The following is a 22,888-nucleotide window of genomic DNA, read 5'->3' on the forward strand; positions in this document are numbered from 1 at the left end:
CCAATTTTTAATGACTTAATGACAAAAAGCAAATAATCCAATTTTTAAAAACATAGGTAAAAGATTTGAATAGACCTTTCTCTAAAGAAGATATACAAAATGCCAATAAGGACATGAAAAATGCTCAACATCACGAATCATTATAGAAATGCAAATTGAAGTCACAAGAAGATATTACTTCATGCCTATTAGGATGGTCATAATGAAAAGAGAAAGAAAAGAAAGAAAAAAAGAAGAAAGAAAGAAAAAGAAAGAAAGAAAGAAGGAAAGAAAGAAAGAAAGAAGAAAGAAAGAAAGAAAGAAAGAAAGAAAGAAAGAAAGAAAGAAAGAAAGAAAGAAAGAAAGAAAGAAAGAAAGAAAGAAAGAAAGAAGGAAAGAAAGAAAGAAAGAAAATAACAAGTATGGGTGAGGATGTAGATAAATTGCAACCTTTGTGCTTTGCTGGTGGGAATGTAAAATGGTGAAGCTTCTATGGGAAACACTATGATAATTGCTCAAAAATTTAAATACAGAATTACCACATGATCCAGCAATTCCACTTGTGTTACTCAAAAGAAGTTCAAGAAGGAACTCAGACAGATATTTGTACACCTAAGTTCATAGCAACATTATACACAATAGTCAAAAGGTAGAGGTAATCCAAGTGTGCATTGATGAATGAATTGATTATTGCATGTACTGGGAATGTACTTAATGCCACCGAATGTATTTTATGTTATGCATAATTTACCATGATAAAAAAAGTATACGTGGAATAAAACACACACTTTTGAAACGGCATAGAATTTCATTTTAACATAAACAATGGGAAGGCAATAATGCTTAGTTCACCAAAGGCAATTTAGTAATGAGTTACAAGGAAGGACAGTTGGGGCCTTCTCATACAATCATTCAAAAATATTTATGTATACTGGTTACATTCCAGGGACAGTGTTAAAGGCAAATCAGATATTGTCTCAAATAATAACAAAAAATCAATTTATAAATATGTAAAAGGCCAAGTATTTGTATTGTACAAGCATTAAAATCTTTATTTTTCTTCAAAATTTCCTTTCAAAACCATTTTCTTTATATTCTTCCCTAATGCTGGTTGTAATCTCTGGCAGGATTCAGAGGATTTTTTAATTACACTGCATGAATAAATATATAACCTTTGTCTAGATAATAAAAACTCCAGTCTAGTCTATCAAAAGTTTTAAAAAAATCATACCATTTAAATATTCTCTCCCCCATCTCCGAACTTATTATCCTCAGAGGCCTACAGAGAGTAATATAGACATTACAGATTTCTTCTCTCTTCCTTGCTTTGCCTCCTCTCCAACTAGCAACTGCAGTTTGGGAATAGCTAGTGTGGAGGCTACCTACATAGCTACATAGAGATACACAGAGAGAGAAAGTGCAAAAAAAAGGTCATATTTAACTGGTAAATTTTAACCTAGACATAGAACCTTTGGATTATGGCAGCTTCTTTTATGTGTTCCTTAGAGATCCTTCTGCTAGGATCTTCCAACTATAATTTTCTATATTGGTGGATCATCATTAGGCTAGCCTAAATCTCTACTCTTTCCCAAATTCTCCCTTTCACAAACTTTTTGCATCCAGCGTTACTTCAAGGTACTTTCTGCTGAGGTTAACCCTTCCTCAAGAGGAACATCCTTCTATGCTCTATCTTTTGTGATAGTGCAACATAATCCTCTTGCAGTCTTCCCTTTGGCTCTTGTGTGTGTGTGTGTGTGTGTGTGTGTATGCATGCGCTTCTTATTCTCTGTCTCTCCACTGGTCAAGGTATAGATTCTTAAGAATCCACTTATATCCACATGTTGTTGAAAAGCATAGCACATGGACAACTTTTTCCAAATAAATAATCAACTCCAAATAATCCCCAAATTGACTTTTTCTGTTATATCTTATAGGTAGATGATGTTCTAATGCTGGTAGAGGTAGCTTGGTAATGTCCTTCTTGAGAGTTTTATATAGGTAGGTTTATTAGTCTGCCAGTGATGCTATATGAAAAGACAATAGACTAAGTGGTCTAAACAGAAATTTACTTCTCACATTTCTGGGAGCCGTTAAGTCCAAAATCAAGAGGTTGGTCAGTTTGGTTCCTGGTAAGGGATCTCTTCTTTGCTTGCAAACAGCTGACTTATTTTTTATTTTTATTTAAATTCAATTAATTAACATATAATATTAGTTTCAGAGGTAGAGGTCATTGATTCATCAGTTTTATATAATACCCAGTGCTCATTACATCACATGCCCTCCTTAATGCCCATCACCAGTTACCCCCATCACCCCACACACTTCCCTTCCAGCAAACCTCAGTTTCTTTCCCATAGGTAAGAGTCTCTCATGGTTTGTCTCCCTCTCTGATTTCGTCTTGTTTTATTTCTTTCTCTCTTCCCCTATGATCCTCTGTTTTGTTTCTTAAACTCCACATATCAGTGAGATCATATGGTAATTGTCTTTCTCTGATTGACTTATTTCTCTTAGAATAATACTCTCTAGTTCCATCCACGTTGTTGCAAATGGCAAAATTTCACTTTTGACAACTGACTAGTATTCCACTATATGTGTGTATGTGTGTGTATACATATATACACACACCACATCTTCTTTATCCATGTATCTGTCGATGAACATCTGGAATCTTTCCATAGTTTGCCTATTGTGGACATTGCTGCTATGAATATTGGGATGCAGGTGCCCCTTCAGATCACTACATTTGTATCTTTGGGGTAAATGTCCAGTAGTGCAAATGCTGGGTCATAGGCTTGCTCTATCTTCAACTTTTTGAGGAACCTCCATACTGTTTTCCAGAGAGGCTATACCCCAGTTTACATTCCCACCAACAGTGTAAGAGGTATCCCCCTTCTCCACATCCTCACCAACATCTGTCCTTTCCTTACTTGTTAATTTTAGCCATTTTGATGAGTGTGAGGTGGTATCTCATTGTGGTTTTGATTTGTATTTCCCTGATGCTGAGTGATGTTGAGCATTTTTAATGTGTCTGTTGGCCATTTGTATGGCTTCTCTGGAGAAATGTCTGTTCATGTCTTCTGTCCATTTCTTGACTGGATTATTTGTTCTTTGGGTGTTGAGTTTGATAAGTTCTTTACAGATTTTGGATACTAGCACTTTATCTGATAAGACATTTGCAAATATCTTCTCCCATTCTTAGCTGACTTCTGACTTTATTTTTACATAATGGAAAGATAGAGAGAGAGCTGGGTGTCTTCTCTTCTTATAAGGGTATCAACCCTATCGGATTAGGCCCCTACCCTTATGATCTCACTTAGTCTTTCACTTCCTCATTGGCCCTATCTCCAAATAATAGGCACACTGGGAGTTAGGACTTCAACATATGAATTTTGCAGGGGACACAAATATTTGATTTACAATAGTAGGTAAACTTATATTCCCATTTACCTAGGATAATCCCAGTTTGTATCTGTTGTCAAAACTTGATTTTTAACAGCTTTCCTGTTTATTCACAACATCGTGCCAGCTTAGATGATAAATAATAGAACCATCTTACATAAATGCTCTAGCACTTTTATTTATATTATTCAGTCATGAAGAAGAAGGAAGTTCTGCCATTTGTGACAATATGGATGGACCTTGAGGACATCATGCTGAGTGAAATAAGTCAGACAGACAAAGACAGACAATGTATGTTCTCTATTTGTGGAATCTAAAAAATCCTAACTCATAGAAAGAGTTACACCAGAGTACAATGGTGTGGCCAGGGGCTGGAGGGTAGGGAAATTAGGGAGATGTTAATCAAAGAGTACAGACTTCTAGTTTTAAGATGAATAAGGCCAAAGTAGTATACAGCATTGTGTATATAATTAACAGTACTGTATCATAAAATTGAAAGTTGTTAGGAGATTAGATCTTAAACGTTATCACCACACACACACACACACACACACACACACACACACACACACAAGGTAATTATGTGAGGGAAGTGTTAACTATTCTTATTGTGGTAATATTTTATAATATATATGTGTATCAAATAATCACATTGTGGGCCTTAAATTTACCTATGTTACATGCCAATAATATCCCAATACACGTGGAAAAAATTACTTGAAGAGGATTCTGCCAAAATACTGTAATGATTCTCCCCTATATCCCTAGAAGAAATTTCAGCACCTTGGACAGTCTCAGGATAAATCACATCCTATTTTCTAACAAAGAGTGCTGAGGAAATCTAGGTTATATTGAGATAAACAATTAACTGAATTATCTAATTTCATGGAATCACTTGAGTTTTCTAGTTTATCAAACTATTATATATATAGGTACATATCTATATTTAGATATTTTATCTATCTATTTATTTATTTATTTATATGACAGAGGGAGAGGGTGGGGAGGAGCTCTCACAAACAGGGGGAACTGCAGAGGGAGAGGGAGAAGCATAATCCCCACTGAGCAGAGACCCTGATATGGGGCTTGATCAGGACTCTGGGATCATGATCTGATCCAAAGGCAGATGCTTAACTGACTGAACCACCCAGGTGCCCCAAATTGTCTATTATATTTAGTAAGCCACACCCTTTAGAAAATTTTATATTTTTTTCTTAAAATATTTTAAACATTCTATTTCACAAAAAAAGGTAATGCTAAAAGTACACTGTTCAGATAACCATTATCATAGGTGAATAAACAACAAGGCTACTAAGCTCTTTCTCTGGTACCACTAATAACCTAGTAGCCATTCCTCCAAATTATAGGGCCAGTAATTTAGAGGAAACAGCCTTTCAAATTCCTACTTATAAAGTGATTGTTACTCTCAGATATGTGGGAATTTCTTATTTCAGGTTAATTTTAGGGTCTCAGAGCATGGTGGAGAGAATATTGGTTTTGAGAATTAGGAGACATAGATTTTAGGTTTAGGTACAGGACTGGACTAGTCCTTTAATACTCTAATTCTCTCTGAGACTGTATAACTAGGTGATCTGAGAGGTATGACTAGGAGATCCCAAAGTTCCAATAAATGTGTGATTCATCATAGAGAAGCCACATGTGGCTCTCTGGGCTTTCTTGTCGCTGTGCTATTTAGCATCTCCTCTAAAAGCAGGACCAGTTACTCTGCCAACTAAAGGCTTTTCTCAGTTCTTGCAATCATAACGGCCAATCCTTGCGGGAGACAGTGGTGACTATGGATTCATTTCCCCTGTGACAAGAACAATATCATAAAAAGCTTTCTTGGAGCTTGGCATGCCTCTTATAAGCAGTGGCAAGAATTTTAGCCATGCTACCACTAGAGGTTTTCATTACTGTAAGTGACATCTTACATCACTGGTGCAAGCATAGCTTGTCACCAAGTACCACAGAACCCTATCTGCCTCCCCCCAGATCTATCCTAGTAGCACAGGCAGTTTTGCTTTCTGATGAGGCTTACTGCAGGCTGCAGAAAACCACAGTGTCTTACTCCATGGTTACACAAATCACCTCCTCAATCAAAGCAGACAGATTCAAGTAGCAGCATTGACTGATGCCTGATAGAGAGAAAGCTTTCAATCTGATGAGCTGGGAATGTTAGAGTAGCATTACAAAAAAAAAAAAAACAAAACAAAAACAAACACAAACAAACAAACAAAAACAGATGGGCTAAAAATGTCCATAAATGTCTTGCACAGAGATTGATGTATTACTACTTAGAAATGCCCTTGTCCAAATAAACATTCTCAGGTCAAGGGCAAATAGTCATCATCTTTTAATAATCTTATTTTGAATTTATGTTACAGGTGTCAAGGACAAAATAACGAGTACTGGCAAAGTGAAGCTAAAAGATAATGTGTAGTACGGTGTACTTAAAAGATTCTTGTACTTCAAGTCAGAAGCTTCTGCTTGTGATCCTCCATGTTCCTCTTGTCTGTGTGAACATAAACAAGCTACCTAACCTCCATAGCCCCCAATTTCCTAACTCATAATATTGGGTTGAATACAGTTTTCTAAGATGCCTTCTGATCTAATAGTCTGATTTTCATGATCAGAATGAGATAGCACCTTTTTTTTTTTTCACAACTTCCAGGCTCACCCCATCCCCATACCCTAGCACTGCTACTTCCTTTGAACTTCACTATCTCTAAAACACTCCAGGTTAGCAAACTAAGACACATACATTTTAAATATCTTCCCATGATGTATATGTATAAGAACAATCTGTATTGGCAAAGAACTTGAATTGCTATCTGCAGAATTTAGGCAAACACAGAGATAAAAATATTTTTTTGTGCTTTAGCTCATATTAGTATAAACCCCAACTTTATATAGTGATGAATAGAGGCACCCCACACTGAGAATATAAATTGTATCCTTTATTCACTTTTCAATTTTCCTATCCCTTTATGCTCTTTTATAATGTAATTGGATATTAGCAGTCATTATAATATTGTATGAATTTATATTTAGTAACATGAAAAGATGTTTGTTATCTATCAGTGTTAAAAAGCAGTTACAAAAGAGTTTAGTATAACCCCATTATACTTTTTATATACTTATATATATTACAAATAATTACATATGCATACATAAATGTATGGAAAAGTATTCTGTGATTCTATGTTAAAGGATTATAACTGCTTTTTTACTTTTGACTATAATTTGAACTTATTATAATGTACATGCATTATTTTCATAAAAATAAAACCACATTGATAGAAAAAATAAACCTTTTTTTTTTTTTTTTAAAGATTTTATTTATTTATTTGACAGAGAGAGACACAGCGAGAGAGGGAACACAAGCAGGGGGAGCGGGAGAGGGAGAAGCAGGCTTCCCGCCGAGCAGGGAGCCCGATGCGGGGCTCGATCCCAGGACCCTGGGATCATGACCTGAGCCGAAGGCAGACGCTTAACGACTGAGCCACCCAGGCGCCCCAAAAATAAACCTTTTAAATCAAATTCCAAACTGATTCCAAATATGCTTTTTCTAAACCTTAATAATTATTATATTCAGACTTTTAAAAATGTATATAGATTGTAATTGTTCTTTCCTATATTTGTGGTACAATCTTACTTTTCATTTTAGGCAAGAATATTTTATACACAAACTGAGGTATATCTATGTAAATAATGTGTTTTCATTTTCAAATTCAAGTGGCTATGGGAAACTACTCTCAAAAATCCAAACTGAATAGTTTAATTTTGGCATTTACCTGTGAACCTCTCATCTAACAATATTTGCCAGCAGATGCTCAATGTATTATTTTGAATCAATAATAGATTTTAACAAGATTTAATTACAGTAGATAATATAAAGATAAGGCATCTTTCACCTTCAGGAACACGGAAAGTTAAATGTTAGCCCCTCTTTTCAGAGGCGAGGAAACTGAGACATAGCTTCAAGTTGCTACAAGTCTCTGAATGCCTACTGGGTTTTTTCATCTTAAAGGACTTTGATGATGAGTCTTGGTGTGAAGAGTGATCTGTGTTCACAGACTTAACCTACATGACCACTGCAAACAGTCTGAGATGTTTTTATTATATTTTATTAAAAATAAGTTCATATTATAAAATGTTTTCTGTAAAATAGGTTTAAATGAATATATATATATATATATATATATATATATTAAAGTAAAATAAATCCAGTAGTCCTACCATCTGGAGGAAATCATTGATAATATTTTGGTTTACATCATTTATATTCTTTTAGTCTTTTGTGGGTTTGTGTTATACATATATTTTTTAAATCAAGGAATTATACTATACTATCTGCTTTATAATGTATCTATTTTACTTACGGAAAATGAGTGTCTTTGAATCATGTTAAATCTTTTTCTCCTATTTAAATAGATAATTATTTATTTTATGGATGTGCTTTCATTTATTTAAACTGCTATGAATTTTCCTCCAAATTTTGAAATGCTAATTTTTTTGGATCTATGATTGTAGTCTCAGGATGGATTATCAAACTAAAGCCTTTGCTAAATTACAGAATGCTTCTAGATCCCATGTGCCTTAGTTCGTTCAGGCTGCTATAACAAAATATCACAGCCTGGGTGGCTTATTAACAACAAACATTTGTTTCTCACAGTTCTGGAAGCTGGGAGGTCAAGGATCAAGGCACTGGCAGATTCAATGTTTGGTGAGAGCTTTCTCATTCATAGAGATCTGCCTTTTTGCTATGTCTTACCATGGTGGAAGAAAGAAGGGATCTCTCTAAAGCCTCTTTTATAATTGTACTAATCCTATTTATGAAGGCTCTTCCTTCATGACCTAACCACCTTCCCAAAGCCGCACCTTCTAATACCATTACCATAAGGGTTAGGATTTCAACATCAATTTTGAAAGGATATACACATTTAGACCATAGCACCATGTGCTGAAAATTTTCTAAATCCAAAGAAAAACAACAATAACAAAATAGTATACCTATCAAGGATTGTGATAGCATTTTAACAGTGATGAAGGAAGCTATAGCTCTAAATACTTTGCCATCAAATGCCCATCAAGATTGGACTGTTGTCCATTTTACTAATAAGCTCAAGTCCCATTGGTACTTCAAGATGCTTCAGCCAAAATGGCAGATTTGGCTGGATTTTTTTTCTATATCTGGACATTCTTCTCATGCCTTGTTCTCAGACTTGAAGTTTCTGTTGAACATCTTCAAAAGCTAAAATGCTTCCCATGTTTCAAGCTCCAATTTTTTTTAAATGAGAATTTTTCTCTAATTCTCTGAGATGATTTTTATATTTCTTTATGGAGTTTTTCATGAGTTTTGCACAATTAAAATATTACTAAAGGGCTTCTAACCCAGTAACAGATTTGTATGTGAGAATACTTGTAACTTTTTGATTTAAAATTTCTGAATCCAGAAACTTGCTTAGCAATAAACAGACTTCAATACCTTCTAGCCTTATTTTTTTTAAACATTATGTTCTTAATAGTGTGATAAAGTTTCTAACTTTAAAAATCTAATTCATATGCAAGGATACTGAAGTCTGATCACCGTATTTTCACTAATAAAAATAAGGTTTTCTTCGATTGCTGAAAAAAGCAGGTGAGGCAAGTCTTTATCATTTCCCCCTTTGTTTCATGCAGGTCACAATCACTTTACTTCTAATACTTTCTTGGGTGTAAGGAGTACATACTCCAAATAAGTCTGAAGCCAATGGCAGGTGCCCATGTACAGGATTCTGCTTTAAGCCTCCATCCTGGTCTTCCAATCTGCTGTATAATCTTAACTCATTCTCTAAAATAACCATCCTGCATTTGGAAAGACAACAGGATATTGGCACTGAGCCACTGCACAGCTGTGGAGAGGATTAGCCATGGCAGTATTAGAAGATGTGCCATCTATAGAACCTCTTCCCACCTACAGATTCATCTGTCATGAGGCAATTCATTGGAAAGGAAGGGGTGGGCAGAAACAGGGAGCCAGATGCAGCTGACTTTGACATATGGTTATTTATTTACACTTTAAAGTAGCTTAGAAGACATTTTTTTCTCTCCCTCTTACAAACCTCACCTAACTGAGCCAGGAGCTTGGGCAATGTGAATTGTTAGGTCTAACTGCCCATCTTGAACTCCTTGCTTCAGTAGCAGTACCGTTTTAAGCCCAGTGAGTTTGAGTTGAATGAAAAATGCCTTAAATGGACAAGGTTCCTACAGGCAAAGCAAAGCTGAGAAGTGAAGCAATTATCCAGACCGTTTAGGGAAAGACAGGTAAAGGTTTCTGGACATATCGGCCAACTAGAAAATTAACGCATGAAAAATGGAAAGCAACAATTCTCATCCCAGTTTGGCTGCTGCTGTGCAGAAGGCTGTACAAATGATGTCCCTGAGTATAAATGGCAAAGAGTTAGAAAGTAACTCAATGCCACTCATTTATCCTGCTCAATTTAAACCTACCAGTCTCAAGCTTTTTGCCCCAGTCAACTCCCACCCTCTGCTTTGCCTCTAAGAATGCCAAGATCCACAAAACTCTCAGCCACTATCTAATCCAATGTTTTAAGAGTCTATGCTTGTAGGGAATCAGCAGGTGGTTTTTATTAACATCCCACCCTCACTTTAATTGCCTTCCTTTCTGTCATTCCTCCAGGTTCCTCTCCCTTTGTTCCTTTTCCCACCCATTTCCAAGCAACCCAGGGCATAGGCCCTTCCCTAGCCTCCCAAGATTTCTTGTTTTGCCTGGACATCTAGGTCTGTGAATTATGAAATACTTGCTTTGTCATGACACAAAAATCACTGCCACATTAAAAAAAAAAGATGTTTACTTTGTAGCTTGCAATTAAATGTGATGTTAGTACATTAATGGGTTAACTCATTATCCTATAGTTTTGATCTTAACATTTTAATGGAGATGAAGCTGCCACTAGGACTGGCATCTTCTAAAATCTTAAAACCACTGGAGTTACAATAGTATGGTAATTTCAGGCACTGTGGATGGATAATGAGGGATGATTGTGGAGCAGGTGGATCTCTTACTGCCTATAAAACACACCCCCTGTGATGCCATGCATAAAGCTGGATGCCTGTTAAATCCAACCAGTGTTTTATGTTTTCCTGTTTTACTCTGGGTTGAAGTATACTGTCATTATTATGTCAGGCACCTTCTTTATACCTTCCTCACCTCTCTTGCCTTTATTAATTGCTTCAATATTGCTTCCAGTAAAAGTCTGGAAAGGAATGTTGTTTCTTTTGTTTCTGCTATATTTAAATTTCCAAATTTTTTATCCCTTCTGTCTGCCCAAACAAAAGTGACCAGAAGAAGTTAATTCTTCAATTCTCCTGCTCATAGGGAATAGGAAAAAGAAAATGGCACCACCATTTGGTGGCCCTACCTTAATGACATTGGGTTTGTTTCAACAAATTTCATGAGAGCAGATTTGGAAGAAAAGGAGCTTAAGCTTTGCTCAAAATAGATCTAGGTTTGTTTTGGTTCTGTCCTTTACCAATCATGAGAACTTTACCAAGATGCTTGACCTACACAGACTTCAGTTTCATTATCTCTGATGTGGAGGTGGTATTATTTACCTTGAAATGTTTTTGGGATTGAATGATATGTATATGAAATGCCTTAGAGTGCAAGTACATCATGTTCAGTGCGTGGAAGTTGACTAGTGTTATTTTCAGAGCACTGTTAACACTGAGAAAACCAATTTCTGTTGTTTAAGCCACTCAGTCTGTGGTATTTTGTTATGGCAGCCGTTGCTGACTATTACACCTGATATTAAAGAACAGTTACCTGACTTTGGGAGTTCAGAGCAGGGAGAGAGATTTTCTGTTTCCCAATGCAGGGAAGTCTACATGGAGGAAGCCTTAGGGAACAAACAGCTGGGTGTTGAACAAAGGGAGACAGGGGACACATGCAAATACAGGAAAGAGTCTGTAAGCCCAGTCAGGGGAGATGGGAAACCTAGGGGCAGAACACAGGGACAGCGGTACAGCTCAGTGAGTCCCTCAGACATCATATTATTCCTTCACTTTGGAAATTAAGCATATAAAAAATGTGACGATATATAAATATGATGATTTTGGCATTTAAATAATCATCATGTACAGCTTGATACCTCTTTCCCAGAAAGGTATGAAACTATTGTGCCTCACAGTAAGGTGCCATCCACTATGTTAGTCTTCTATATGTAAAGGACATTTTTTGAATAATAGAATTGGGTGTTTTTTGAAAACACTTACTTTCCCAACCAAGGAAATAATGGAACAAATGCTATTCTGATACATGAGAGCTTTTGAATCAAATGGTTTGGATTAGATTCGGGCTCCTCAATTTATAAGCTGTTTGCCTTTGATGAAATCCTTAATTGCTGTAAACCTCTGTTTCCTCAGCAATAAACTTAATAATTACTCCTGCTTCTACTTCGGGGGCTAAGTTTTGAGAATGCAGAAAAGGTATGCAGTTAGCACAGGGCCTGGAATACAAGCAATAGTAACAGTTTTAATTATTATGCTCTAGTACTTATCAGTAAACAAGATTGAAGCAGCCATCAAAGGAAAGGGGGGTGGTGTGATATGATGGAAACCACTTGCTAGCCTCCCACTTCTAGCCTATACTGCACTGAAGTTAATTCCTTTGTTCCTAGAGTAAGCATTAGACATTTACCCTCTGGGCAAAAGCGGTGATGGTTCTAAAGCATTTTGGGAAAATATAAATACTCAGTCTGTACTAAGTTATTGGCAATCTTTATCATACAAACAGATCATGTTTGTCCTCGGCCAGCTAAAATAGGGCTCTAAGGTAAAATATACTTTGATGAGGTTTAAGATGAAGAGACACATTTGTCATGCACCCGGGAGAGCAGATAGAGGTGAAGGGGCTTGGAGTGCGGTGTTGGGCAGCTGTCAGCCCCAGAAAGATGGGGGAATCAAGAAGGGACAGGATGCAGATTTTGGTGGCTCACGCATCCCGAAAACCAAATGTACCTAGCTTGTCACTTTCCTAAGGAAGTTTTGCTTCATTATTTTATAAAAGTTTGTAACAACAGGCTGTTTGTGGCATAGTATATGACATCTGCCCTTCTTGTTCTTCCTGGGAAAACCAGACCAAATCTCCCTATGGTTTTGCATGTGGAGTTCTATAGATCCATGCATTACCCCTCATCAGTTCTAGAACAGGAAATGCCCCTGATTAAGCCTTTAATCTCCTAAGAAATGTTAATGTTCATTATGTTTCTAAATGCCAACTAAGGGCTGAAGTTTTGTAACCAGTAATGTATTTTGTGGGGGAACAAAAAGATTACATATTATATGTCATGGATGTTGTGAAAGCTTTACAGATATTAACTGATTTAATCCTTATGACAACTCTGTGATGTGGAAACTATTATTTCCATCTCTCAGACAAAGAAGCTGAGACATAGATAAGTATCTAAATCCACAAAACAGATACATGGTGGAATCAGAATAACAAGGAAGCTCGCTATCTTAATTATTATCTTAATCATTAAACTTCTATCAGCAACTACTACCAGATACAACAATAAAATATTTGGCCTTCCTCCCCACTTCTTCTTTTTTTTAATCTATGTGGATCCCAGTGACAAAGTTCATGGCACCATGTGAGTAAAATACAGTACTTTGACCTCAGGTATTCTGTTTTGGCCCTAGATACTACTTTGGTTCCACTAAACTAGCACAGCACAGAGAAGCTGTGTGCTGATATTAACCCAGAATTGATGTTATTTGTAAATGCATAATCTTCTGAATATTTCAAACAGTTGCATTTCCTAAGCTCCTAAATATATCATAGTTTTTCTACAAACAAAATATAAATAGGGATAAAATTTATTGCCAAAAATCCAAGGAATGTGATTTTTTTTTAAAAAGAAGCATCCCAGACCACCTTTTCTTTTTCTAGAAGAGCTGGAGTGGTTCTCCCCCCGCCCAAATTAAATAAGTTTATGATAGGAATGGATGTACTACATAGACACACACACATACGAAAACACAAAGCCCGTATATATGTCTAGTACATTTATAGATACATGTATACTCAAAATTATTTTGTATTATCTCTTCAAAAAGCATACATAGCCTAAAAGGATCAAGTCAGTGATCTAAGGTTGTGATGGCAGTCCTCTTCCCCTAGAAGGCACTGCTCCTTGCTTTCTCTCTAATGTGCCTTGCTGTGTTTCATTGATCTTGGATGAGTCTTAATTATGTGTCAGTCGCATGGGCTTTTTTTTCTGTTAACACTACTTCTTCATCTTTTCTGGCTTTTATAACAAAATACCACAGATTGGTGGCTTTTAACAATGGAAATTTATTTTTCACAATTCTGGAGCCTGGAAGTCTAAGATAAAGGCACCACCATCCTTGTGTTCTGGTGAGAATCTATTCTCCCATTTGTTATGTATCCTCACATAGTGAAAGGGAGCTTTCTGGGGTCTGTTTCAAAAAGGCACTAATTCCATTCATGTGGGCTGCACCCTCATGACCTAAGCACCTCCCAAAGGCCCTCCTAATACCAACATCCTGAGCATTAGGGGTTCAACATATAAACTTTGCAGGGACACAGACATTCAGAACAGAGCACCTGATAACTGATTTCTTCATGAAAATGTGGAGAAGGGAGTGAGGACGGCTGTTAAAGCCTGGGGCAGCAAATGGCCTTGGTTTAAAAAACCCTCACAAAACATTGCTGCCTTGGACTCATTCTCATACTGCTTTTGTATCCTTATCACCAGCATAGATAGGACAGCATTGTAGGTAAAGGTAGAGTACTGGACCCAGCTGGTCTGGCACTGGGAAAAGGCCTTGGGCCAACTTGGCCAAGTGATCCAATCTTTCAGTGCTTCAGTGTTCTCATCTGTGACATGTACGCCATCATCATCATCATCATCATCAAACTCCTGCCTCAGAGGGTGGTTGTGAGAATTGCACGAATACATACATACTTATTTTATATATGTTTATGTAAATTATATACGATTATATGTGATACATATTTATTACATACATTCATTATAGCAAAATATATATGCAGGTATGTGTGTATGTGTATATATTCAAGATACACACACACACACATATATCTTAAAGAATGCCTTGCACATTTACATTGAAGTATCAAGTAAGTGTCTGCTATTATTATTAGTTCACTATCCCTCACTGTCAATGAGCTTGTGATACAAATGGGGAGAAATAGGGAACATATTGCATAGTGATTGAATATACAGACTCTGAAGTAAGATTGCCTTGGGCAATTATTTAACCCTTAAGAGACTTTTCTACCTCCCCCGTAAAACTGAGGTGATACTATTTTCAAGGCCTGACAAAGATTAAGTGATCTAATACCTATAAATTATCTGACATAACACTTAGCGCATACTAAGAACTCAATAACTATACATTTATTTTGTCATTATCATTATTCATGTTATTAACATTAGACCAATTTCAATAAATATTTGGCCTATTATTATTATTCGTCTTACTATAGTATGAAATCAAGCACAAATGGAACTTTTTCTGATATAGAATATAAGTTCCTATACTGCATATGGTGTACGGCTTAAAGCTGGCTACTGCAATTTGAAGTATACCCACAGAATATATACTAAACACCCTGATGATAAGAATTTAGACATTTCCATAAAAAAATTATTTTCTGCAATGTTTTTGTTTTTCCTTGGGAATCCTAGGTTTCTGCCTTGCACTGTGCCTCTTACGGAGTTGGGCACACATTATTAGTACAATCAAGTTTCTGTGCAGTAACAGAAGATAGCGGTTCTCTAGAAGAGGACTTCCAATTAATTTCCAAGCAGCCAGGCTGCTGCTGCATGGTCCGTCATTGTCAGACACTCCATTCTTCCTACGTGACCAGGAATAGCAATGAATTCTTCTAGCAAGAAAACCACCTGCCAAGTCCCATATCTTTAAAAGTGGACTCTAAACAGACACCTCATAATGAGCCTGCCCTCATCTCTGATCTCATGAAATAATCTATTAACCAACCATCAGGTTGTTCATTAACTGTTCCTTCTTCACACCTTTGTTGGATATAATATGAAATTTGTTTTCTTTAATTCACTGATAAAAATAAGTCAGTTACATTGCTCCGAGTTATTCTTTTAAAGGACTCTGATCTTTATCTGTCAGCTTTTGTCCAGTCTAGTGATACGGTGTTGTAGCGATCCTAAACCTTCCTGCGTCCTGGTGTTTAGCGACAGTAGGATACACTGACCAGTATCTATACTTTGATTTCAGGAAGGAGGCATAGTTTGCTTGTAGCTCATTTTTCCAAACAGTAACACTTCAAAGACCCCTTGGTCTGTAGCCTTTTACTGTTTCTTAACTGAAAAAACACTGTTTGAACTTGATCAGAAAGAATGTGTGGTACTCATCTCCCAGACTCGATATGGCCTGAATCTTGCTATTTTGGGGGTCTATAATTTTCCCACATTTTGGGGGTCTTAAAACTAATTCACCAGAACATAACAGGGTGTGTTACTATTTACCTTCACGTCTCACTTAAAATTGAGCTCCTTCCTTCTGCATGACCTTTAGCAGGCACACTAACCTCCCAAAGCCTCAATTTTCACATCAGTAAAAAAACAATATTACCTATCCCACAGGGTTGCTGTTAGGCTGGAATGAACAATAACTGTTAAGTGTGTCGCAGAGTTCCACACATATGGGAAGGGCCTAGAACACATTTTTCTGTCATTTTTGTTATTATTATCTTAGAAATGTGAAGTGCGATCCTTACACAAAGGATTATGATAGTTCTTCAGAGACTGCGAGCCAGAAAAGTAAACACAACATTGTTTCCCCAGGAAGCACGTTTAACATAGGGTTATAAGTTAATAAACACACACAGGCTTTTGAACTTACTCCACAGACCCAGATAGACTTTTAGGCCCGAGGTTGTGCTGACTTTAGTGGGAATGATAAATATTGGGTATCCTTCGCAGGGAAATCACAGTTGAAATTCATATACATTGACACATTGACAAGAGTCAGGAGCCTAAGAGAAGAGATTTATGGATGGCATGTTCTGATTGCTAGAAGGAAAAGAATGACCCCTGACTTACTGTGTTTAGCTCTAAATATTCTACATAGTAAATGATCAACAGTCTTAGAAATAAACAATCCCAACCTTTTCTTCAAAATGTCTAAATAAGGAGTATAGAATGCAAATGTCTACATCACCAGATAAACAAATACCAAACACTAGATGAAGACATATAATACATCACCCATCAGATACACTGTTATATTTAGCTGGATTGTAATGTATACCAGATGGCAAACAGGCAGCTCTAGGATGATTTCAGGCAATAGACATATTTTTCTCGGCCTGCACAGTGTTGGATGAGATTGTAGCCTAAACAGTTTGACTTATTTTTGAACATTGGAAGAATAGGATATTTTATATAAAATTCAGTTACATATATAAATGGCTTATTAAAAATACGTAAAGAAAAATAAAGGGGTAGCGTGAGGGAGTCCACGGTAATGTAACATTTCTTCATCTTGTATGTGGTGGTGGTTACGCAAAGCTACACATGATAAAGTTGTATAAAACGATACCAAAATTCAAATAAGAGCTTGTAAAACTGGTAAAATCTGAATAAGCTCTGTGGATTATACCGATGTTGATTTCCTGGTTTTGATGGTATACAAGAGTAATACAAGAGTTTACTATTGGGGGAGGCTGGGTAAAGGGGATACAAGACCTCCCTGTAGGTTTCTGCAGCTTCGTGAGAGTCTATAATGATTTTAAGATAAGAAGTTAAGAAAATGTAAACAAGGCAAGAGGCTGCAACAACAGACTTCCATGTGGCAATAATTTGGAATATTGCAGCAGGTGCCCCTTTATACAGGTAATGGGAAGAAGGGAAGAAGGAAGGAAGGAGGGAAATATGAGAAGACATAAGAAAGGAAAGGAGGAAGACAATTTATAAACTCTACAGATAGAAAAAATATATATGTAAATGGTATGAAAAACAACTAATTACTTCAGAAGAAGAAGGAAAGAAGGGCAAAATAGCAATGACCAGTGAATAAAAGGGAGAACAATATCTGAAGTTAAAATGAATCAAAATATATCATAAATCAAAATAATATGTACATTGGTAAAAAAATGTGAGATTAATGGCTGATGTCAGAATGGACATAAAAATGTAGATATAAGGCATTGGTAAGATACATATCTAAAACATAAGGACATAAAAATACTGAAAATTAAATGATGGAAAAATTATTCCAGATGTTAACCAAAAGAAAGCTGCTGGGCCTGTATTTATATAAATTCTGTAGTAACCTCATGAAAATTAATATAGTTCACCAGATATTATGTTAAAATTCTAAATTTTATGTACCTAAATTTCTTTAGCATATGTAAAGAATATTTGACAAAAATCTCAGAACAATAAATTTTTACAAATCCCCCACCCAAGGAGGAGATTTTAGCATTCCTGTTTTTGTAAGTGGTAAATTAAGCTGATAAAAATGAGGAAAGAGAGTATTTGGATACCTAATTAAGAAGTCTGGTTTAAAAGACATATAACACCTGTAACTCATAATTAATGGGTACACAATCTTTACATATACACATGGAACATTTCAGAAAACTAACTATATGCTAGACTATAAAGAAAGTCTCAACAAATTTCAAATAATTGATTGCCAAACAGTTGACAAAAGAATGCACATACAATATGACAACATGTATATGAATTAAAAAATATGAACTATATATTATTTAAAGATACATGATTATGTAATAAAGATAGAAAGGCAAGAAACTAGTAAGCATCTGGGGGTCAGTGGGTAAGGAGGGATGGGTGGATAAGAAGGGAAAGTTGGATACTCAGGAGTCTCCCAAAGCATGTATAATGTTTTACTTCTAAAGCCAAAGACAGATGCACAAGTTTTCACTTTAGTATTGTTCACTCCCTCCAGTGTATCCCCAATATTTCACAATAAATTTTAAAACAGCAGCAAGGCTTTAACTCTCTGATTCACCACTAACCCACTGCTCCCCACTTTGACAGTGAGTTTAAACGAGCCAACATCGACTGAGCCAACATCCACTGTTGCTTTTCCCTAAAGTAGTACTAAGGAGAGAATAAAATACTTTTAAAACCTAGTTTATCTTTTAATAGCAACCCAAACCATTTACTCACTTTACCTGCTAGCACCCTGTATTTGAATTCATGGACACTAACACTAGTGCAGAGGAGACATGGTACAGACATTATTGTTACTGTTGTTATTAACACCAGACAGTTCACGATTTGTCTCACGATTACATGAGGCCAATATAAATACAGAAGAATGAACAAAGAGATCTATAAAACCAAAGATCAGACATACCATTTATAATGGTTCTAAACTGCTTTGAATCCCTTTGTAATGAGAGTAGAAATGCTGATGCACAAGAAATTATAATTATTTTTGCTTATAATTAACATTGCTTTACTCATAATTGTTATACTTCAAGTTTATCCTCTCTGGCCTGGCAAATTAGAACCAGTGTTGAATAAATTAAGATAATAATAAAAGAAACCATGTTTAAAGCAAGGAAAAACTTTGGTGAACAGATATTATTGTGTTCATTATAGCATGTGTTCATTATGGAGGGGTTTCATCTCTTGTGTGACACCAGAGAGTAAGTTCTGATCACCAAATGGCTTTTTCAGAGTGGTAAGTAAGCACATTGACTAGCTCCTAGAACAAACATTTGGGAAACAGTTGCTGTCAAATTAAAGACTAAGAGGATATGATCTACAGACCTATGGATTCAAATCTTGAGTACAACTCTTATCTACTGCACCCTTGGCAAATGGATATTATTAAGGTAGTGTGTTGGTTGTGACAATTGAATGAGGCTAAGGGCATACATTTATCCCACTTTCCATCTCAAATTTCACGAAAAGGCAGTGAAGTTGCATAAAAGGAAATGAATTCATAACTGTTTTAATAGAGAGGGGTTTCACTATTGGATTAGACAATTTGAAACACATACGGAAATTTGGACTGTAATGAATAGTGGAGGAAAAAAAGAATAGTGGAGGGATCTAGCAGCAATCTAGAAACATGGATAGGAGGAGACTGTAGCAGAAAGAGGAAACACCCTCCAGCAGAACCTTAGGGAGTCTTCAAATATACAGGCAGGAGTAAGCCATAGACAAGAGTTGGGCATTTATGTCAAAAGCAAATGATCAGATCTTCCCACAGTGCACAGAGAGATTAGCCCCAAGATCAAGACTGAAGTTCTGCTTTCTAAAGAAATTGAACAATGTACTTATGGGTGGCAAGAACTTAAAGTAAACGTCTTATTTTGGCATAAGACAGGTGGTTTGATGGTCACAGGATGTCTGCATGCTCTGCACTCATTCAGGGCAAACTGAAGTATGTCAGTTGACATGTCCTCATCTATGAAATAGAACTCCTAGTCATTTCTTCTATATACAGGAACAGAGACCTAGACAATGCTATAGGAAATCAGGGTCAATAGCTAATATTAACACACATTCCTTAATTCATAGATATGAATTGAGAACAAAATCTGAACAGAAATTATCAGGAAGCCAAGAGCAAAAAATAGAGAAGTATCATGATGAACACACAGGAAAAATGATGCCAAAAGAAAAATAATTCAAGGATCAGAAAAATGCCTCTTAAAATCTATAGTGAAATCCTTAAATTCCAGAAGATTCTGCATTTAATAAAACAAGATCAAGCTTCCACTAAAAACAAAACTAAGTGAAATAAGTCAAGCAGAGAAAGACAATTATCATATGGTTTCACTCATATGTCGAACATAGGGAATGGGAAGAAATCAGAGAGGGAGACAAACCATGAGAGACTCTGGACTCTGGGAACCAAACTGAGGGTTACAGAAGGGAGGAGGGTGGGGGGATGGGGTAATCGGGTGATGGGTATTAAGGAGGGCACGTGTAGTGATGAGCACTGGGTGTTATATGCAAATAATGAATCATTGAACACTACATCAAAAACTAATGATATACTATATGTTGGCTAACTGAACATAATAATTATATATATATATATACATATATATATATAAAACAAAACTTATCAGAGAATAAGAAAGTGGTTGTGGAAAGAAAAATGATTTAAAAACTGTTAAAAAATACTCTCACTCTTTCTCTGTCTCTCAAATAAATAAATGAAATCTTTAAAAAAATTTAAGAAAATAAAAACTGTTAAAAAATAAAACCAAGGTTACAAATCAAAAGACAGAACAAAAAGTCAAAAAAGGAGGAAATTATGAGAGAAACATCAGAGATGTGGAGGTTCAAACTCCGTCATCCAAATAATAAGAATTTTAGGAAGAGTGAACAGTAAAAAAGGAGGCAAGACACTAGTCAAATTACTAATTGAGATTATTTCACAGTATTTAAAATCAAATATCAGATTGAGAACACCCATGGATGGCCTGAGATGGGAGATGGGCAAAGTCCTACCACTAAGATACATTTCATGAAATTTCAGAATATTGAAGATGACGAGATGGTCTTAAAAGTGATTGTGGAAATATGCCAGTTTATAGGCAAATGAACAGAAATCAGATTTACATTAGAAAACTGGATGCTATAAGAGAAAATTGTACATTCTTGCCAAACTATCCATAATGTGTGAGGACAAAATAGATTTTATTTTTCAGATTTGTAAGGCACACTGAAGAAAAAATGAAATAAAAACCAAGGAAGAAAAATGCACAGGATTTTTAAAATGCACTTAATTCAAAATGCCAGGATGAGAGATATGCTGTGTAAATAGAGAGCAACTAGCTCTAATTGAAACAGGAAGTCAGGGTGCTTGGGTAGCTCAGTCGTTAAGCGTCTGCCTTTGGCTCAGGTCATGATCCCAGGGTACTGGGGTTGAGCCCCGCATTGGACTCCCTGCTCCACGGGAAGCCTGCTTCTCCCTCTCCCACTCCCCCACAGCCCTCTCTGGCTGTGTCTCTATCAAATAAATAAATAAATCTTGAAAGAAACGGGAAGTCAGAGCCTTCATTTTAACAAATGTTATGATGAAGAACTTGTATGATCTTAGAGACTGGGTAAGGCATATACTTCTTCTATAGGTGAACAAAAGGAAAGGTAATTCAAATCTCCACAAAGACCAAAAAAAAAAAAGTTATTAAGAACCCTAATCAAAATTTAAAGCAAACTTAACTGATTCATGATTTCAAGTAACTGGTATAGTTTGAGAAAAGATAAGCCATTGAACTCTGACACTGTTCTTCAAGGAAGTGGAGAGGGAAGATATTTAAGTTTTAATTTACTGTATTTCTGTGCCATTTGATTTTTTTGTACGTGTATATAATTTAACTAGTAGAGGTAATATAATAACTACAATGGAGTTATGCACTGGTGTTTTATGAGCACAGAGTCAGGGTAGGTAGTCCAGACTAGGAATACTCAACTACGTATTCTGAAAGGAGATACATAAGTGGTACCTTATGAAATGAGTTTAGAAGTATTTCAGCAACAAATTGGAAGGATGGTGGGAAGGGAGAGAGAGAGTAGGTAGAAGAAACTCCAAAAAGAAGAGTATGAACAAAGAAACAGAGGAATGTATCAATACATCTATTTACTTATGCTAGATCTTTCTGTATAATTGCCACTGGAGATAAAAGTTAGTTAAGAAATGAGCACTTCCTCAAAAGTTTACAATCACACGGTAGACACAGATCAGCAGGATTGAGTTGCAATACGGTGCCACAATTTGGGTGGTGGGATTTGCTGTTGAAGATGGGAGAGTAGGAGGTGGGTTGTGTGAAAACACATGGAAAACTATTAATATTTGGACAGTCACTGAGGGGCATAAGAGAAAGCTCACCAAAGACACATTAAGGGATTGTCTAGAAGCTTGAGGACCTTTCTGTCACCCAATCAGAAGATAATACTCTTCTCTCCAGAGACACTTAGCATCCATTTCGAAGGTGCTGAAAACATATAATATCAGACTAGTTTGAGGGTTGATCCAAATTGTTTGACAGAAATGCAGAGCATTGATTGGGATTGAAAAGACTGATGAAGAGGTAAATCAGGTCATTAATATGGCATCTGGGACCAAGATATAAGTGACAACAGAGAAGTATGATACAAAGACTAAGAAAAATAGGACTGAGGTTCTATATGTTTAAGGATTACAGGATCAATAAGCAGGGCACAGCAGAGTGCTAACAGTGGTCCTTAGAATAATAACTATGTGCTTTCCTATCTGCATATAATATGCCTTCCAGCATGCTTGGCTGAAGTGAACACTCTGATATTCCAAATCCCCTCTTGACATTACTGAACAGAGTACTGTAGTGCTCGCTTCGGCAGCACATAGAGTAAAATTGAACAGATTACTGTAGGTGTGATGTGATACAAATACGTGGCAGGAGTAATACCATTTACCATAGCTAGGATTTGGTGGAAAGCAC

The sequence above is a fragment of the Zalophus californianus genome, chromosome 8, assembly GCF_009762305.2.
Source record: "Zalophus californianus isolate mZalCal1 chromosome 8, mZalCal1.pri.v2, whole genome shotgun sequence".
In the NCBI taxonomy this organism is placed as follows: Eukaryota; Metazoa; Chordata; class Mammalia; order Carnivora; family Otariidae; genus Zalophus; species Zalophus californianus.